This window comes from Falco naumanni, chromosome 2, assembly GCF_017639655.2.
Source record: "Falco naumanni isolate bFalNau1 chromosome 2, bFalNau1.pat, whole genome shotgun sequence".
Taxonomy (NCBI): domain Eukaryota; kingdom Metazoa; phylum Chordata; class Aves; order Falconiformes; family Falconidae; genus Falco; species Falco naumanni.
Window position 1 is genome coordinate 118728892 of NC_054055.1, and position 6271 is coordinate 118735162.

The window sequence follows — 6271 nt, forward strand, 5'->3', positions numbered from 1 at the left end:
CCGTCTGGGAGCGGGGACGTGCCCGCCGCGGGGCCTGCGTGCCCGCCCGCCGCAGGTGCGTGGCGCGGGGCCCTGGGCACCTGCCCTCGCGGTGCGCCGAGCGCTAGCGCTCCCTCCGCCGGGGCACCAGCGCCAGGCCGTGCGCGTACCCGCGGACTTCTGCCTCCGTGCTGGGTGTGATGTGCTGCTGGGGACGTGGTGGCCTGTTCAGCGTGTGTGTGTGTGTGCGGGCCCTCGCACCCCACCCCGCGTACACCGGGTAACGCGGCGGCGGGCTGGGGCTCTGCTGTGCGCTCTGCTGTGCTGCCAGGGAAGCTGCCCCCAGCACGCGGGGCCAACGCCGCAGTTTTGCGATGTTGACTGGTTAGTAAAGCATATTAGCTCGAGCAATTTATGCACCACACCTGACAAGAGTCAAGACGGCTGCAGAAGATCTAAGGAGCAAGACAGGGCAGGCTCAATCCCTTCCGCCTGCTCTTCCAGCAGCTCCCTTTCCCTGGCACTCTCCCACTCTGCCTTACGCTGCATTTAGCTGTCAGGTAAAGTATTTTATCGACAACAATTTCTGGATTTGCTTTGATATGCAAAATGGACCCTCTAAGATACATTTTTTCTCCCTTGTGTTATTACATACCTTTGAAGGATAATGCTTTTATGAGCAACTTCTGTTACCTGCTTATTACGAATATGTACAAACGTATTACTTTCGTACTCTTCACGCAGTACAGAGAGAGACAACCAGGTAGGTATACAACACAGGTCTACTCCATCATATGCTAGAGAAAAATAACCCAGACATTGTTCTGAAAGAGAATTTTTCACTGTCAAATTACTAGAGGGGGAATACCAAATACCAAGGCTACGTATTTCAGAAGTCCTCTGTTTTGTTTGTAAGGATTTTTTAAATTAGCAGGTGTTTTTCATTTGGTGTATTAAAGTTTGCACATTATTCACAGAGTGCTTTCGTTAATATATGCTAATTGAATTATACATATAAACAATGTATCTGTAAATACCTATATGTTAACTATGTATTTTTACCTAATACATGCAGAATCTATCTCCTTCCATAAATCTACATTTTCCTTTTGAAGGAAGCAAAGACATTTTGATGTTAGAGCTTTGATATTGAACAATCTTAAAAACAGTGCAATTTCCATGACAAGTTTTCACAAAACACTCCTGACCTAGGACTTCTTGCACTCAAGGAGGAACACGGCAGGCAGGTTTGGCATGCAATTAACTGTCCTGCAGCCCATCTCCCAGTTCCCATTAAGACTGCCTGGACACTTGCCTCTGACGTATGAGAGATCAGGCCTTGCTATCCCATATGTATGTATTCTCTTGTAATTAAATTTATATCTTCACCTGAAACACAGGTTGCTATATGGGAGCTTCAGTCTGCATCCTTACAGGTTTATCTCCTTTAAATGACTGTTTTACCTTACTTCACTCTCTCTCCACCATCGCAACTTGGGACCACCCAGCAAACCAGCATGTGTGAACTCCCTGAGTGTGCCTGGCAACCATGGCTGTTTCAGCGTAGCTTTCCAGGATGGGAAAGCTTTGCAGGACAGGGGTAGTGAGGCTGCTATGTTCTCGAGGACATCTTTGTGTCTTTGGGGCAGTACTTCATTGTGGTCTGTGAAACAGTAAACACTGAAGCTGTAGTCCAGAGCCAAAACTATTAAGGCTGACTGCTGACGTGGCACTCTTGGTGTCATTGCCAGGCCCCATCCTGCATTTCCTACCTTTCAAATGACATAAATAAGATGGAGTGTGTGTGACAGATGGCGGAATCTGAAGGGGAACAGGTAATGTGTGCTCTGGTATGGGAAAAGGAGTCTAATCGCCTCTACCATGAGAGCAGGTCTTAGCAGTCTTCTGCCATCAGATCAGCTAGAAAAGAGGGGGCCTAAACCTGGAAGCGGAGGGAGTCCCAAACCCATGCCTTTTCACTGCCTCCCAAAAGTCTCTGACTCTTTGCCATTACTTTTTAATAGTGTTAGAGCATGTGACAGCATTGAGGTACTTCAGTGTCACCGCAGCACAGCGACTTTCTCATGTGTTCACAACTACTCTCAGCATCCCCAGGCCGTGATGTGCAGCATGAGTACGCTTTGGCTGTTGCGGTTAAGATGGTTTCTAGATCTCCAAGCTGCAAAGGATATTTGGACTGTGAGGGATGCCAACAGCTCAAAACAGAATGACGAGGGAAGGAGGAGATGCATCCATACAGCACTGCAGGGTGAGAGACTTCAGCTGTGAGCATGAGAGGCAACGCACAGATACTTGCCAGCAGTAACTGCTAGCAGAACTTTCTTGAGGTCCAAAAATCCTTCCTGTGCTTTTCTAGAGGAGCGTTAAATTGCCCGTTCCCTTCTCCAAAACCTCAACCTCTTTCCATCTCCACAAAACTCTGCAATTTTGTTCTGTAATCGGTACAAAACCCTGCAATGATGAACATTAATTGTGGTGGCCAGAGGGAACAAATGTGCATTAATAATGCAATTTTATTTTCCGCAGACTAAACTCACAAATTATCTAGGGTCTTCTCTCATGAGACCATTCAAATGCTCCACTTCAAGCATGTGTTTAAGTGGCTGTGAAAATGAATGCCTAAGCAGGCAGGAAAAAGGTCATGCTATCGACATTTTTTTTAATTCTATAGCAAGATTAGTATATGGTTATATTTTTCCATGTTGCTGGAACATTCACATATGAATTGCATTCAGCAGGGATGATGGCCTGACTAAAACTTTACCATCCATTTTTCCCCACAGATTGTATAGCCATATTTATGCCTTATGTGGATTTACTGATGGAGCTCAGCTATTCCCTTGTGCCTCGGTGCAGAGTACAAGCCAATGTCATGGGCAGCCCAGACAATCCAGCAGCTCAAATCCCATTCCCACACCCCTAACCCTCCTATTTTCAAACCCACAGTAAAAAGATTAGCTGTACGGATCAGGCTGATGCTATTTAAGCACCAAGAGGCACATGGTTTTCACTGTTAGTCAATTCCAAACATACAAATGTATTTTATTTCAATTTTAACATGTGGCTCTTGGGCTGCCATCTATGGAATATAAAGCCAGAGTAATGCACTTCTTTTAAAAGCGCTTTAAAGCAACTGAAAACAAGTCGATAACACCAAGTGCTACAGGAAGCTTAGCCTCCTGCTTACCACGTTGAATACCCTAATAACACGTCCCATTATTCAACAGGTCACATTGCTATTGTTGAAAAGCTTTCAGTTAATGTTTTCAAAATCTTCTATTTCAGTCCAAAATCCACTGTGCCATGTAAATTCCAAATCTTTACATGCAATTGATCAGCGGACAGTAGATCAAATAAGTTATTGAAACGGCTTTTGTATCATCCGCATATTTTAAAGGTCACTCTGCTACTGATGAGAACTGCAGGGTTCACTCTCACAGAGAGAAACTAATTGCTCAACATTTCATGTAAGTATACTCAGACTCTTCCAAGCTGTTCATTACCATTTTTACCCCAACTGTAATGGAATTATTTAACATTTAAAACCGTCAGGACACACTCCATCACAAAGCTCTGCAGATGTCACTGCATTTAAAACACCACTTCTTCAAGTGCAGTGGACCAAACAGCAGTGTTCATTTCCCATCTAAAGCCAACTCAGAAAAAAACCATGGCTATGGCAGCACCTTTTGCATTTCCTAAGTCCACTGCTAATACTTAGACATCTGTCATACAATAGACCCTTTGTAATACTGACTTCCCCTCCTTTTTCTGTCCCCCACTCATAGCCCCGGGGTTGGTTCGTATCAATGCATTACCTGCTTCTCTCTCTCACCTTTGTTGTTTCTTTAAGCGAGCCCTGGCATCTGCAAGTCCTCTGTTTGACAATAGCGAGCTATTCAATACTTCATTTAAACCACATGAGGGTGTTTCAAGCTGTGTAGGATGCCAGAGTCAATTTGGAAGTCCTCCTGTTTGGAAAGGAACCAAGCGGCAAAGAGATACATTATTTTTCCACTGATTAAAAATCTTACTGGGGCAACGTGTTACAGGAGACTTTGAAAGAGATGGAACATCATATGCTAGAAAACAGATGGAAGAGGAGTTTTAAAGACATAATCCAATGTTGCCTGAAATCAAATAATCTTTGCTGGGGAGTTCCGTGAGTTTTGTCTTGTCCTTAAGGAATAATTTGAAACATAATATGATTTCATATTATTTCCATTAAAATCTCCTTAGACAGGATTAAGTAATCATTATCCTCCTGCAGAGCCTTTTAGAAGCTTTCCATTGGCTTATTGCTCAAAGTTAATTGCCAAGACAGGGAGAATTACTTTACTAACATAAACAACAAACACAACAAAATTTCTCCTTCGTATACTGCTTCTTCTGGAGTTTAAGTGTACACAGCTCTTTCTAATGTTTGCCTGCTCTGTAAGTGATGGCTTTAAATACTACAAAGACTACGTAAGGTAACTTCTACCCTGTTCTGGTTAGCAGGTATGATTTCTGTACATGGCTTTTTAAAACAAACACATACACGAAAATGATGAAGCCTGAGCACCTCACAAAGCTTTCAAGACAGCTGCAATGAGGAAAACATCTCCCTAAAAGCGAAACCACTGTGGGTCTGTGTTAGGATGGGCAGTTTCCCCAGGAAATCCCAGGTGGCACAGCCTATTTTCAGCAACTGTGAACTAATGAGGCTGGCTCTGGGATGGCCAGGCACCCTGCCCTCCCACATCCCGCTGCCGGGCACCACCATCCTACTGCCCGCACCGCACCGGCCGGGGCGCACCGGGCAAACCATTGGGTGCTTCTTAAATAGACAAGTCATGCTGAATTAATTTACAGGACCAAAAGGTGACTTGCAAGAAAAGCAACTGCAATGCTGTTTAAAAATTATATGTGATGCAGAGTGAGGTGAAAGGTAGTTTGGGAGGATGAAGGCTTGGTGGGACGGCTGTCAGGTGTGCTAGGACCAGGGCATCCTCTAAGCCTCCTCTAAGCCCCCAGCTGTCCCCTCTGCTGTCAGAGAAGTGAAACCAGGCAGGGGCTGCAGGTACCCACCTGCCCCAAGCACCCCGTGGGCTCGGGGCTGCAGCGTGGCCAGTAGCCCGGTTAGCGTGGCACAGTACCGGGATGCAACTGGCAGGAATACGAACAGCGGGGCGCTGGGAAGTCTCTCACTCCACTGATGGCCCCAGGCCCTGCCACTGAGTTGGCAAGGCACGTTAGGAACTGAAAACAAATACTGAAAACAAACGTCTTACTTTTATCCTTCCCTCTGCCCCACGCCACCTGCTGCAGCCTCCCCAGGAGCGGGTGAACCCCCTGTTGCTGCTCAGCTTTCCAGCCAGCTGCTTTTACAGCTGCGTAATGCACGTCTTAAGGACCAGGCAGGGCAGACCCCGCTGGTTTCACAGCGTTATATTTGTGTTATACGTGACCTCAGATTCCGACCTGGGTCTGCTTCACAGGTTTTGTCGTGCCGTGGATTTGTATTTAGCAGCGCAAACATTCAAAACTTTTTTAGATTTAAAAGCCGTTTCTATAACCATGCAGCAAGCTTTGAACACTTGTATAGAAAAGGTTTTATCTGACACTCCCGCAGCCATCTTCGAGCATCTCTAACCTGATCGGGGCTAAATTCTTCCAGGGTTGATGAACACAAGTCCAAGCTGATTGATTTAAGGCTATGTAACAGGGCAGCTGATAAAAAAAATAATTAAAAAATGGTTTGAAAGGTTTGGTCGTGGGTTTGTTGGGGTTTTTTTTCCCCTCCTTAATTCAAGCAGGGGTCAGTTTTGACCCTAATCATAATTCTTGAGGCAGGCAAACAGCAATGTAAACGCTCTGGTCAGCTGCAGGAACATGAAAAGACGGGGGCTGGCAGGCGGGGGGCTTCTCTCCCTCTTTCTCCCCCCAGCTCCCACGCTGCTGCCTGCCCCCTCCCGTCACTTCTCTGGAGGTCAGGTCTACCTCCGCCCCCCGCCCCACTCCACCCCCCACCCCGCGCTGCCCCCGGCTGCGGTGCTGCGGCGCCACCTGCTGGACAGTGACGGGAGCGCGCCCGCCGCGCCCGCCCGTGTTTCCTCAGCACGGGGAGGGGGGGGCTCCCCGTCCCCATCCCTCGGGAAAGCCTGGCCGTGCTCCGCAGCCTCGCCCGCAGATGCTGCCGGTGGTGATGCAGATGTGTGGGGGCAGCAGCAGCCTGCCGGGGTGGCATCCTTAGCAGGGAGCGCTGCCAACCTGAGCGCTTCTCAGGGTA